The 13,381-nt window shown below is 45.0% G+C and overlaps 1 protein-coding gene across 3 annotated transcripts in view; it reads left to right on the top strand.

Annotated features, from left to right (window-relative positions):
- The first annotated feature begins 4,799 nt into the window (after positions 1 to 4,799).
- Positions 4,800 to 13,381, top strand: part of rab3da (RAB3D, member RAS oncogene family, a) — a 49,347-nt gene continuing 40,765 nt past the window's right edge. The window contains exon 1 of one of the 3 annotated variants that reach the window (XM_068021183.1): positions 4,800 to 4,989. The gene's annotated coding sequence lies outside the window, so the exon portion shown is untranslated. The remainder of the gene's footprint in view (positions 4,990 to 13,381) is intronic. The other 2 variants (XM_068021185.1, XM_068021184.1) reach the window with 2 other exon arrangements.

The following is a 13,381-nucleotide window of genomic DNA, read 5'->3' as shown; positions in this document are numbered from 1 at the left end:
ACCATCTTCAGCTGCTTCATCACACCTTCCCTCCAACATAAGGTCAGAAGTGGGGATGTTCACTGATGATTGCACAATGATCAGTACCATGCAGCAAGACCTTGACAACATCCATTCTTGGATTGATAAGAGACAAGAAACATTTATGCCACACAAGTGTCAGGCAATGACCATCTCTAACAAGAGAGAATCTAACCATCTCCTCTTGACATTCCACAGCATTACCATTGCTGAATCCCCCGCTATCAACATTCTGGGAATTACCATTGACCAGAAACTGAACTGGACTAGCCACATAAATGCTGTGGCTACAAGAGCAGGTCAGGGGCTGGGAATTCTGCAGTGAGTAACTCACCTCCTGTCTCCCCAAAGCCTGTCCACCATCAACATGGCACAAGTCAGGAGTGTGATGGAATACTCTCCACTTGCCTGGATGGGTGCAGCTCCAACAACACTCGAAGCTCGACACCATCCAGGACAAAGCAGCCCGCTTGATTGGCATCCCATCCACCACCTTCAACATTCACTCCCTCCACCACTAGCGCACAGTGACAGCAGTGTGTACCATCTATTGTGTAATGAGAGAGGAATAATTGACAATCTAGTGGTGCGACACCCCTTGGGGACGAGCAACCATAATATGATAGAATTCTTCATCAAGATGGAGAGTGACGTAGTTGATTCTGAGACAAGGGTCCTGAATCTTAGTAAAGGAAACTACGAAGGTATGAGGGCGAGTTGGCCATTACTGATTGGGAAACGTTACTTAACGGGATGACGGTGGATAGACAATGGCAAACATTTAAAGAGCGCATGGATGATCTGCAACAATTGTTTATCCCTGTCTGGTGCAAAAGTAAAATGGGAAAGGTAGCCAAACCATGGCTTACAAGGGAAATTAGAGATAGCATTAGATCCAAGGAAGAGACATATAAATTTGCCAGGAAAAACAACAGACCTGAGGATTGGGAGCAGTTTAGAATTCAGCAAAGGAGGACCAAGGGATCAATTAAGGGGAAAATAGAGTACGAGAGCAAGCTTATGGGGAACATAAAAACTGACTGTAAAAGTTTCTATAGGCATATGAAGAGAAAAAGATTGGTGAAGACAAATGTAGGTCCCTTACAGTCAGAAACACGGGAATTTATTATGGGGAATTTAAAAATGGCTGACCAACTAAATGCATACTTTGGTTCTGTCGTCGTAAAGGAGGACACAAATATCATACCAGAAATTTTGGGGATTACAGGGCTTAGTGAGAGAGAGGAACTGAAAGAAATCAGTATTAGTAGAAAAATAGTAGAGAAATTGGAGAAATTTCTCCACCCAGAGAGTGGTGAGCCTGTGGAATTCGCTACCAGAGAAAGCAGTTGAGGCCAAAACATTGTATGTTTTCAAGAAGGAATTAGATATAGCTCTTGGATCTAAAGGGATCAAAGGGTATGGGGTGAAAGCTGGAACAGGCTACTAAGTTGGATGATCAGCCATGATAATGAATGGTGGAGCAGGCTCGAAGGGCCAAATGGCCTACTCCTGCTCCTATTTTCTATGTTTCTATGTATCTACAAGATGTACTGCAGCAACTCTCCAAGCTTCCTTTGACGGCACCTTCCAAACCTGTGACCTCTACCACCTAGAAGGACAAGGGTTGCAGAAGCATGGGAACACCACCACCTGCAAGTTCCCATCTAAGCCACACATCATCCTGACTTGGATCTGTATAGCTGTACCTTCACTGTTGCTGGGTCAAATGCCTAGAACTCCTTTCTGAACAGCACTGTGGGTTTTCCGACACCAGATACAATAGCAAACCACCATCTTCTCGAGGATAATTTGGGATGGGCAACACATGCTGGTCTTGCCAGTGATGCTCATATCACATAAAAGAATTTTTTTGAAATTTGCAGTTATAAGGCAATGGTATAAGGCAAAGGGGACCATCTAAAGTTAGGGTCCAGCTGGTTCATATTTTCCTCAGCAGGTGGTGCCATTGCTTTACACAGCAGCTTCCTTTACCACACACACATTCCAGCAACAATGCTGGATTCTGAGCAGCACTCAGGAAATAATAATTTACTTACACGTTATATTTAGGAACATGGGAACCTTTCTCTTTCTGAAGGAAAAAATCTTACGTTTTAAAAGCTGCTTTTAAAAAAAAAACGTAGAATCTTACAGCATAGGAGGCCATTCGTCCCATCATGCTCATGCCAGCTCTTTGAAAGAGCTGTCCAATTAGTCTGCACTCCCCCCAACTCTTTCTCCATAACCTTGAAAATTATTCCTTTTCTAGTCTGTAGCGTCATAGATTCATTTACAGCTCAGTAGGAGGCCATTCAGCCCATCGAGTCCATGCCGGCTCTCCACAGCTCTATCTAGCTAGTCCCACTCCCCCGCTCGATCCCCGTAGCCCTGCAAATCTATTTCCTTCAAGTGGCCGTCCAGCTCCCTTTTGAAGTTATTCATTGTCTCCGCTTCCACCACCCTCGTGGGCAGCAAGTTCCAGGTCATTACCACTCGCTGAGTAAAAAAGTTCTTCCTCACATCCCCCCCTGCATCTCTTCCCCAAAACCCTCAATCTGTGTCCCCCTAGTCCTTGTATCATCAGTTAATGGGAACAGTTTTTCCTTGTCTAATTTATATAAACCTGCCGTAATCTTATACATTTCTATTAAATCTCATCTCAATCTCCTTTGTTGTAAGGAGAACAACCCCAGCTTTCCCACCCTAATCTTGTAACTAAAATCCCCCATCCAAGGAATCATTCTGGTAAATCCCCTCTTCACCCTCTCCAGGATCCTCACATCCTTCTTGAGGTGTGGTGACCAGAACTGGACACAATACTCCAGTTGAGACCTAACCAGAGCTTTGTAAATGTTCAGCATAACCTGCCTGCTTTTGTACTCAATGCATCTGTTTATGAAGTCCCCGATCCCATATACTTTACTAACCACTCTCAATATATCCTTCCGTCTGCAAAGATCGATGCACGTGCACCCCCAGGTTCCTCTGTTCCTGTGCCATTAAGTATATATTGTCTTTCCCTATTCCTTCTGCCAAAATGCATCAGCTCACACTTGTCAGTATTAAATTCTGTCTGCCCAGCTTCTTTTTGAAACTTGCATTTATATAGCGGCTTTCATGATTTCAGGATGCCCTAAAACGCTTGAAATACTTTAAAAGTGTAGCTAGTGTGATAATGCAGGAAACACTGGAGCCAATTTGCACACAGCAAGCTCTCAAAAACAGCAATGCGATAATGACTGGGTGTTGGTTGAGGGATAAATATTGGCCCAGAACACCAGGGAGAACTCCCCTGCTCGTCTTCGAAATAGTGGCCCTGGGATGCTTTGCGTCCACCCGAGAAGGCAGACAGGGCCTCAGTTTAGTGTCTCATCCGAAAGGTGGTGCCTCCGATCGTGCAGAATGTGGAATATCAAGCTATCTGAAGCTGGAGGAGCATCTCAGAGAGACTGGAGGTTCACAGTCGGAGGGAGGGAGAGGGTGCTGGAGGGAAGGAGGGGAAAATAGTGTGTAAATGGCATCACTCACCTTTCTTGTCTCAGCTATTACTGTGTCACAAGAAAACTCAGTGATGGACCCAATGATGGAGCTGATTCATTTGCATTGGCAGGAATTCCTGACTGCTAGGCTCACATGGGAACAGGTCGTCTGTCGGGAATGTGACTGTTCAGGAAGACAGTGTACAATTCCAAGTGTAGGAAAACCCAGGTGAAATTACCCCACGGGAATTTAAATCCGGAGCAAATTAAAAATTGAGTTTCGGCGAGGTCTGACTGATGATGAATGGACAGTCTGGTAACTTTATAAAGATCATCTTTAATATCAGCTGAGAGCCACCTACTGCTCTGCAATGCACCCAGAGTTTGAGGACGTAGCCATCCCTGTAAACACCCCCTCGACTGGAGAATGTGGCACAGTTGTCAGTATAACTCAAGATTACATGGAGCTAGACTGAGCAGAAATGATATCCTTTCTGTACAGAGCTGAGGCTGATTTGCATTGCAAATAGCTAACACTATGCCTGGTCCCCCAGGTAACCAGGGCAACCTTTCCCAAGTATCTGCAGAACAGAAAGGATCCAACCAACAGGAGTCCCTTGAAATTGGTTACAGAAAAACATAATTCCATTTACGATCCTTTTCATTTCTTGCTGCTACTGTTCATTTTTATGAAGGGTGATGAAGGAGGTGTTTTGTTTCAATAGGGAGTGTAGATGGCTGATCACTGTGGGGAATTACTGTACCAGGATTTACAAGGCAGCTGTGCTCCAACAACAACTTGCATTTATATAGCACCTTTAACTCAAATCGAATGTTACAAGGAGGAAAAGCTTTTTCACACGGAGAGTGGTTGAGGCCTGGAATGCGCTGCCTGAGAACGTGGTGGAGGCAGGTTCAATTGAAGCAGGGAATTAGACAGTTATATGAAAAGGCGGAATGTGCAGGGTTGCGGGGAGAAGATGGGGAAATGGAACTGAACGAAATGCTCTTTCGGAGAGCCCGGTGCGCACACGATGGGCTGAATGGCCTCCTTCTGCGCTGTAATGGCTCTGAATGTTATCATCAGCGTTCGATACTGAAGCACATAAGGGGATGTTCGGGGCAGGTGATCAAAAGCATGGTCAAAGAGGTAGGTTTTAAGGAGCAATCTTAAGGGGAGGTGGAGATGCAGCTGAGGGAGGGAATTCCACAGCTTTAAAGAGCTGAGGACAGACCCACATTGTCTGTTCATTTGTAATCCCATATTGTAATTTAGCAGGCACTGCACCCTCCCCTCGTGAAACTGTGCTCCTGTTTCGATTTGTAGGTGGCTGGCGTGTGTATTTTTGGGTGGATGATGTGGCGGGTTGATTGCTGCTGTCTGCTGTAAAGCCAGTCACACCTTCCATCCACTGTGTGCAGATCCGGGTGGCAAGAACAGAAGCAGCAGCTCTCAGCGAGCAGAGAGAGAGAGAGAGAGAGCAAGGTAGGAAAGCGGGGAGGTTTTATTACTCTACCAGGATCCTTAAATATGTTAAGAACGACTCTTTACAAAAAAGTTCTGCCCTCATAATATCTTCCGCAGGCGCTGGAAACAATTTCATTTTAATCTAAAATTGCAAGCCAGCATTTATCAAGGGGACAAATACTTTCAAATAGCTAAAGTTTCAATATTTGCTTAATCTATTCCTTGTTATGTAATGGATTGTAAATGCAATCTTGTATCTGCAAGTGTTGGATTCGTTTCACTAACATACTGTTAGTTTCAGTGTTGTTTATCCTTTTAAAATTACATACTTTATTAAAAAATTTTGATTTAAAAAAGACACGTACTAAGCTCCCTGACTGATTAATGTGAAACCCTTCTTCGTTGTGCTGTGTTTTTTTTTTCCAAATGAAAATTAAAGCTGCGACGTTTAAGAAACATTTGAAAATGTCAGTGTTGTTATCAGCAGCTGTTAGTCTGGAGAACGGCCTCGCCTTCAGTGTAACAGCAGATTGCAGTTTTCATTTAACTATAAAACCCTGTGTTCGCCCCGGCAAGACCAGGCTGGGTTCATCAGTTCTTTCCACTTCGGGACACAGTGAGCACTGGTCAGCTGACAAGTTTTGTCACTTTCCCCCCCCCCCCCCCAGAGCTGTACAGCTTATTTTGGAGAATTTTTTTTAATAAGAAAAGTTTTTAAAAATCGATTGGAAATAAAAGCAGAAAAAGCTGGAAATTCGCAGTGTTATCAGTCAGTGCCGTGTAAGGAGAGTACTGGATTCTGAGGAATAAGTGATGTCCTTAATAAACTGAAGAAAGCAGTGAGGAGGAGGGAGGGGAGGGGAGGGGAGGGGAAAAAGAGAAAGGAGGAGGAGAGGGGTAGAAGAAGAAGGGGGAACATAGAGGATGAGGGAGAAGAGTGAGTCGGTGGGTTTTTTCAAAAGCTGCAAGGTGAATTTTGGTGGATGATGCACAGAAATCATTTCAGTGAGGCAATTAAAAGGACCAAAAGATGTGAGACGGGGAGGAGGAAAGGAAGGGGTGGGGGTAACTTGTAGACGCAGGGAATACAACCAGAAAATGCTGGGATCACACAGCTGTTCCAAGAAAACGACAGACCAAAGTCCGGCTGCAAAGTGATCCCTCCCCCGATGATGACAGAATGTATCCCCTTCTTGTACATCCTCAGCACTCCCTGCCACTCCCTCTCCTGTTTACTACACCTTCTGTCATCTCTAACACTCTCCATATAATCTGCAGCTCGCCCCAGATCTCTACCCTAGACCCACTCACTGATCACCCTGGCCTTGTTGTCTTCCATCAGCTTCCCAGATCTCCGCCACACTGTCCTAATAGTTCTCCATCCTCATTTACAAAAGCCTCTCATGCATCCTCCGTATCCCAGTTCTCTCAGTCTGCCCGTGGACAGTGGGCCCACTGTGTATCCCTCTCCTCCTTTGCTTCATCAGTAGTAGAAGTTGCAGCTGGCAGGCCTGGGATTTACAAGCCTCCTCCCTCCCTATGACCACTCCAATTAACTAACTCCTGCTCTCTCTCCTTGCTCTCGTCCCTGCTGCACCCATTGCCTTGGGATATTTCCTACATTGAAAGCAATATATCGTGAAATGTGTCCTTTCCTCTCATGAATGGGTAATGAATGAGCTACCTGGTGGTAATTATTGGGTGCGGTTTCCATACCTTACCTGCTCCTCCCCCATTACGCCCCGTGGCGTCACATGCTGTTCTGCGACGGGAATGACAGGTTGTGCGTCTGATCCCAGAAGCTCTGGTAGACGTGGCATCTGTGAAAGCTCGCTGAAGGGCCAAGGTGGAGTATCTGGTTCAAGCAGAGAATGAGGGGACTTAAAAAAAAGAGAACAACTTGCATTTCTATAGCACCTTTCACAACCTCAGGATGTCCCAAAGCACTTCACAGCCAATGAAGTACTTTTGAAGTGTCGTAATGTAGGAAACGCGGCAGCCAATTTGCACACAGCAAGATCCCACAAACAGCAATGTGATAATGACCAGATGTTTTGGTGGAACCCCCTCCCCCACCTTCAAAATAGGGCCTTGGCTCTATTTTGAAGACCACAAGAGGGCAGGCAGGGCCTCACTTTAATGTCTAGTTTGAAATACGACACCTCCGACAGTGCAGCACCCCCTTAGTACCGCACTGGGAGTGTCAGCCCTCAGTACCGCACTGGGAGTGTCAGCCTTGGTTTTATGCTCAAGCAGGACTTGAACCCACAACCTTCTGACTCAGAGGCAAGAGTGCTACCCACTGAGCCACAGTACAGAGATGGCAGTGGCAAGGTGGGTTTGAAAAGCTTGTAGGCGCGGACTGAAGGGGTAAGAGGTTTCCAATTTTCGTCTCCCTTCCACCCTGCTCCCTACCTGTGGATAAATACAATTCTGCCTTCAGAGGCATCGACTGAGATTGGAACGCCCACCTCCCCCCCACCCCCTCTTCCCTCCCTATGTGTCATCTCTTTTAAAATGGTGTGTCATTTACATGTAATGTATGTGCAGCTTTGTGCAAATGTTAAGCCAGATGTAAATTTTACAAAGTAGTTTTGAAATGTTTTACTTTTAAAATTTCATCAATAAATTCAGCCTGTTGTGTTTTAAAGGCACCAGCTTAGTTTCATTAACCACAAAGATAAAAGTGGATAGCTGTCAGGGCAGGGATCTTGGATGATGTGTATCCACTCCCTAGCCTGGGGATAGTGGAACTAATTGGAGTTACATGACGTTAGCCCTGACTGAAATGATTCAACTCAGCACAGAGCAAGGAGTGGAACCAAGACCTTTCCTGGTCAGTATAGATCTGTACTGAATGGTGGCATTATCAATGCAGTTACCAAGGGAGGCACATCACAAAATCTTAAGAAGTGCCTCCTGATTGGATGTAAATCCCAAGCATTATCAGGTGCCAAGTCAACCAATTGGCTGTATTGAGGTGGCATTTTGGTTCTGTAACCTTTCCATGTGCTTCAGTGTTGTGGACACTGTGCTTAACACCATCACAGTTAGGACTGAGATAAGGAGAAATTTCTTCAATCAGAGGGTTGTGAATATTTGGATTTCTCTACCCCAGAGAGTTGTGGATGCTCAAGCATTGAGTATATTCAGGACTGAGATTGATAGAATTTCAGACACTAAGCAAATTGATGGATGTAGGGATAGGGCGGGCAAGTGGAGTTGAGGTTGAAGATCAGATCTTATTGAATGGCAGGGCAGGCTTGAAGGGCCTTATGACCTACTCCTGCTCCTATTTCTTGCATTCTTACACTAAACCATTTCCTTAGGACCAAAGTAAAACAAGACATGTACTTCCTGTGTTCAGTCCAATAGCAAATAGATGAATGTTAAAAAGCTCTATTTAATGTAAGGACCTGGTTTTCTTGATTGGAACTGTTGAGCAAGGAGTTTTGGGGCAATGTATGTATCAGTTGGATTAGTAGAAGCCAGTAGCAACAGTGCCTTGAGTTGGGAAACGAACCAAGAGGAGACACTGGGAGATTTCAGGCAGGTTTTGCTCTTTGAAAGCAGAGAACTGACTGCTTTGAAGTCTCTGAACCAAAACAGTGGCGCAGTGGTTAGCACCGCAGCCTCACAGTTCCAGGGACCCGTGTTCGATTCCGGGTACTGCCTGTGTGGAGTTTGCAAGTTCTCCCTGTGTCTGCGTGGGTTTTCTCCGGGTGCTCCGGTTTCCTCCCACAAGCCAAAAGACTTGCAGGTTGATAAGTAAATTGGCCATTATAAATTGTCACTAGTACAGGTAGGTAGGCGGGCAGCCATAAAGACAGGGCTAAATTGTGGCGAGCCGAAGAGACTTATTAGTTGGCAGGAAAAAAGACAGAGGCGCAAGGGGAGAGCCAACTGTGCAACAGCCCCGACAAACAAATTTCTCTGCAGCACCTGTGGAAGAGCCTGTCACTCCAGAATTGGCCTTTATAGACACTCCAGGCGCTGCTTCACAAACCACTGACCACCTCCAGGCGCGTATCCATTGTCTCTCGAGATAAGGAGGCCCAAAGAAGACAGGTAGGTGGTAGGGAAATATAGGGACAGGTGGGGATGTTTGGTAGGAATGTAGGATTAGTATAAATGGGTGGTTGATGTTCGGCACAGACTCGGTGGGCCGAAGGGCCTGTTTCAGTGCTGTATCTCTAATCTAAACACTACTGCGATGATCAGTGGTGAAACCATAGAATAGTAAAGACACACAGGGCAAAGGGGGCTTGATTATTGTATTAAAAGTATCATTACCACGTGATATCATAGCTGATGGTTCCCTCTCTAAACCTCTCCACCTCTCTCCCCTCCTTTAAAACACCCCTTAAAATTCTTTGGTCACCAGTTCCAGTATCACTGTATGTGGCAGTATGAAATTTTATTAATGGCCTTGGGGCACCTTACCACATTAAAGTTGCTATATAAATGGAAGTTGTTGTTGTTAAACCATCTCCCGAAGAACATTACATGAGAGCTGCCCATCTAATTTAACTCCCGCTCCAGGACTCGAACACAAATAACGAGGCTGACACTCCACTGCAGTACTGAGGGAGTGCTACACTGTCGGAGGTGCCGTCTTTCAGATGAGATGTTAAACCGAGGCCCCAACTGCCTGCTAGGGTGGATGTAAAAGATCCAATGGCATTATTTCAACGAAGAGCCGGGGAGTTCTCCCCAGTGGTCCTGTCCTGGCCAATATTTATTCCTCAATCAACATCACTAAAACAATACCTGGTCATTATCACGATGCTGTTTGTGGGAGCTTGCTGTGCACAAATTGGCTGCCGTATTTCCTATAATACAACAGTGACTACACTTCAAAAGTGCTTAATTGGCTGTAAAATGCTTTTGAGACATCCGGTGATCATGAAAAGCACTATATAAATACAAATCATTTCTTTGTTTAATCTCTGTCCCATAGAAGATAAAGTTCTTAAAACAAGGAGACGAGTTGTCAATATCAGCCGCAGAGCTCAACCCGAGCCCATTCTCAACCCAGTTGTATCTGTTGACTTGATGAAGAATTGTTGGTGTAGTTGAACCAACCTGGGACTGAATAAATTCAAAGTCTTGAGTTACCTCCGGTGTGCTTGCTACTGAGTCAGAACCAATAACGTCATTCTGGAAATTTCAATGCCACTTTTTAACAAAGAGCATTAATTTAAATTTTATTAAACTATTGTTACCAAATCTCATGAGGTGATTGAACTTTATTGCCTTGAGTAATCAGGTGTCAGCCATAAACTCAGGGGTAGCACACGCTGCCTTTCGTACGATACAGCAGTAACCTCAAAAAAGTTATTCATTGGCTGTAAAACGCTTTGGGACATCCTGAGTTTGTGAAAGGCTCTATATAAATGCAAATCTTTATTTTCTTTTGCGTGCCCAGAGAATGAAGTCCTGTTGGCACAATTATAAATGCCCCATTGTCCATTGTATAGAGTCTTATCGTATTTCCTTACAAAAACATTAAGCTCAGTCACATTGGATACAGTAATACAATGCTGTTGTACTAGAGTTGGGTTTCTTGGGAGTGGGCAAGAATCAGAATTCTGGATAAAAACAGACTCCATTTCAGAAAGTTCATTTATTGAGAAGAATGAAGTTGCCTTATTGCTGTGGGACGTGTGTCTTCCCCTGAGAGTTTCTGTTAAATATTGGGTCTCTGTTCTTCTCTGCCTTGGTACCTGGAAGCATTGAGCTTCCCAGTAGGGAGAACGAATCGGAGGTTGAGTTAAGTTACTCCAGTATGGGATTTTTGAACGATCAGGCAGCAGCTTCCTTGCTTGATTTGAATCCAGGGAAGAAGGGGATGGAAAGAAATGCCTTGAAAATAGGGAGCCTGGGAACCAAAACGCACGCATCTGGGCCCCTCGCCCTCCCACCTTCTAACTCTGGCGGGATATATTCCTGAGGTTTTATCCCAACCAACAACTCCAAGTAACCCCACCCAGTCAAATAGCCTTGTTTCCCATTTCCAATATTTTTAGAACCAAAAATGTTTAAAGAAAATGAAAATAAAAACACAATAATGTTCCCGTGATGATTCTCTCTGGGTTTGCTTGTGACAGTGTCCTAGAGTTTAATCTTTAATTCCTGGAGACCCCAGATCAATCCTGGAGGGTTGTCAGCCCAATACACTAGTGATGAACAATCTTTCTGAAAGTCCAATGCTGTGCTGTAGAAGCAGGCAAGTTGTCATCAGGCTATTGACATGCATCTCCTGAAAATCCAAGTACTCTGTCAACGCTGCTTGGAATTGAGCGCTATGGGGATATGCAGCCCACCACCAATATAATGTCTAACTGGGGACATGTAGAGATACCAAGAAATACCACAGTTCAGGCCCTGTGCAGCAAGTGTCTCACCATTGTATTGTAACCCTCATCGATGGCTTTCTTACTTCCAGGCTTGATGATTCCAATGCTCTCTTGGCTGACCTCCCACTTTTCAACCCCTAAGCTTGAGCTCATCCAAAATTCTGCTACCCATATACTAACCCACAGCAAGTCCCGTTTGCCCATCATCCCAGTGCTCGTTGACCTACATTGGTTCTCGGTCCAGCTACGCCTCAGTTTTAACGTTCAAACTTCTCCAACCCTACAACCCCCTGAGATTCCTGTGCTGCTCCAATTCTGGCCCCTTGCGTGCCCCTGATTTTCTTTGCTCTGCTGTTGACAGCCGTGCCTTCAATCCCTGGGCCCTAAGCTCTGGAATTTCCTCCCTAAACCTCTCTCTTCCTTTAAAGTGCTCCTACCTCTTTGACCAGGCTTTTGCTCAACCGCCCTGATATCCCTTTATGTGGCTCGGTGTCGAATTTTGTTTGCTGATGCTCCTATGATGTGCTTTGGCACATTTTCCTGTGTTAAACATGCTATAAGGAGGGTGGAATGGGGGAATGATCTGATGCTAAATCTAAACCTGGAGAGAGGGCAGGACTCGGGCAAAACCCAGGGATCTAGCTTCGGAAATTTTCTTTACGGAGACCGATTACTTCCACTATCGTGTGGCCTCGACGTTTAATTGGTGGACGGGGCATATTTATTTATTCTCTTTATCTCTCATTCTGTGTCTGTCTCTAAATCTGCCTCGTTCTCTGTCTGTCTTAATATGGCCTGAGCTGGACCCTCTGAATGGGAACACTGACTGCATCAAGAAGTGATCCCATTTAACTCACGGCTTCCTGTTGCTAGACTGACTGTGAAATTATTTTTTCCTGAACACTGAAATTAATCTCCCCTTTAACAGGACTCTAGTGCATTAGAGATTGAGTGTGTTGAGTCTCCCACCCACTGGGCCTCTTCACACATAAGATGACATAAGTCACCAGACTGGGTAAGACTATTGTAAGTCTTTTCTACAGGACTATCTCTCTCAACAGGGTATATCATACAATCTTGCAGCACAAATGGAGGACATTCGACCCATCGTGCCTGTGCTGGCTCTTTGAAGAGCTACTGAATTAGCCTCAATCGGCTGCTCTTGCCCGGAGCATTGCAAATTTCTCCCCGTCGAGTTTTTATCCAATTCGCCTTTTTGAAAGTTGATATTGAATGTGCTTCCACCACCCTTTCAGGCAGCACATTCCTGATCACAGAAATTAAATCTTAGATAATCCCAACCTCTTGGCCTCTACTGTTCTTTCACTGCCTATCCTTTCCCACTTTTGAGGACATGGCTCATCCCCTTTGCAGTCGGTTTTACTTTGCACCGACCGATTTCAACGGAGACACTTCCAAGAAGCGAGCTTGCCCGAGAGGCTTCCAATAGGATCACGCCGCCCCTTTAGGTACTCGCAGCTGTCACAGTATTTTTAAAGGTCCGCTCTCCGAGCCCCCACTGCACCACAGCTAGTCGATAGCTGCATAACCGGCATTTTCTGAAAGTGAGTGAGCATTTTATGTTTGTTAGAGTTGATCGGCAATGCCAAGCAACTGCTGATAGAATACTGACCATCGATTCTGCTTTTGCTGGATCTCTGTGGGTGTGTCACTGCCTTCATTAACTGATGGTTTGGTTTCTTCCGGTGCCAGTAAGCTGTGCCAGTCATTCTTCCTGTCGGTTGTGTAGGGGAAGGGGTTGTTGCACCACACTTACTCCTGCAAAGAAAAAAGTGTTCTAGTGACGATGGGGGTTGCCAACTCTCCAGGAATTGAAGATCAATCTCCAAGACACTGCGGCGAGCAGCACCCCAGCATAAAAAAAAATCATCAGGGCATTAAATTAATTGCTTTGAACGATTTTGCTCATTAGTTATAAAAGTATTGGAGACGGGGCAGATAGGCTGTTAGACTGATGGTCAAGAATCATCCAATTAGGTAATGAAGAGTCAGTTCATTTTCCAATTGGCTATTGGAAGGTGGTGCACTGA

This window comes from Heterodontus francisci, chromosome 43 (assembly GCF_036365525.1).
Source record: "Heterodontus francisci isolate sHetFra1 chromosome 43, sHetFra1.hap1, whole genome shotgun sequence".
In the NCBI taxonomy this organism is placed as follows: domain Eukaryota; kingdom Metazoa; phylum Chordata; class Chondrichthyes; order Heterodontiformes; family Heterodontidae; genus Heterodontus; species Heterodontus francisci.
This window is presented reverse-complemented; position numbering and strand designations above follow the sequence as displayed.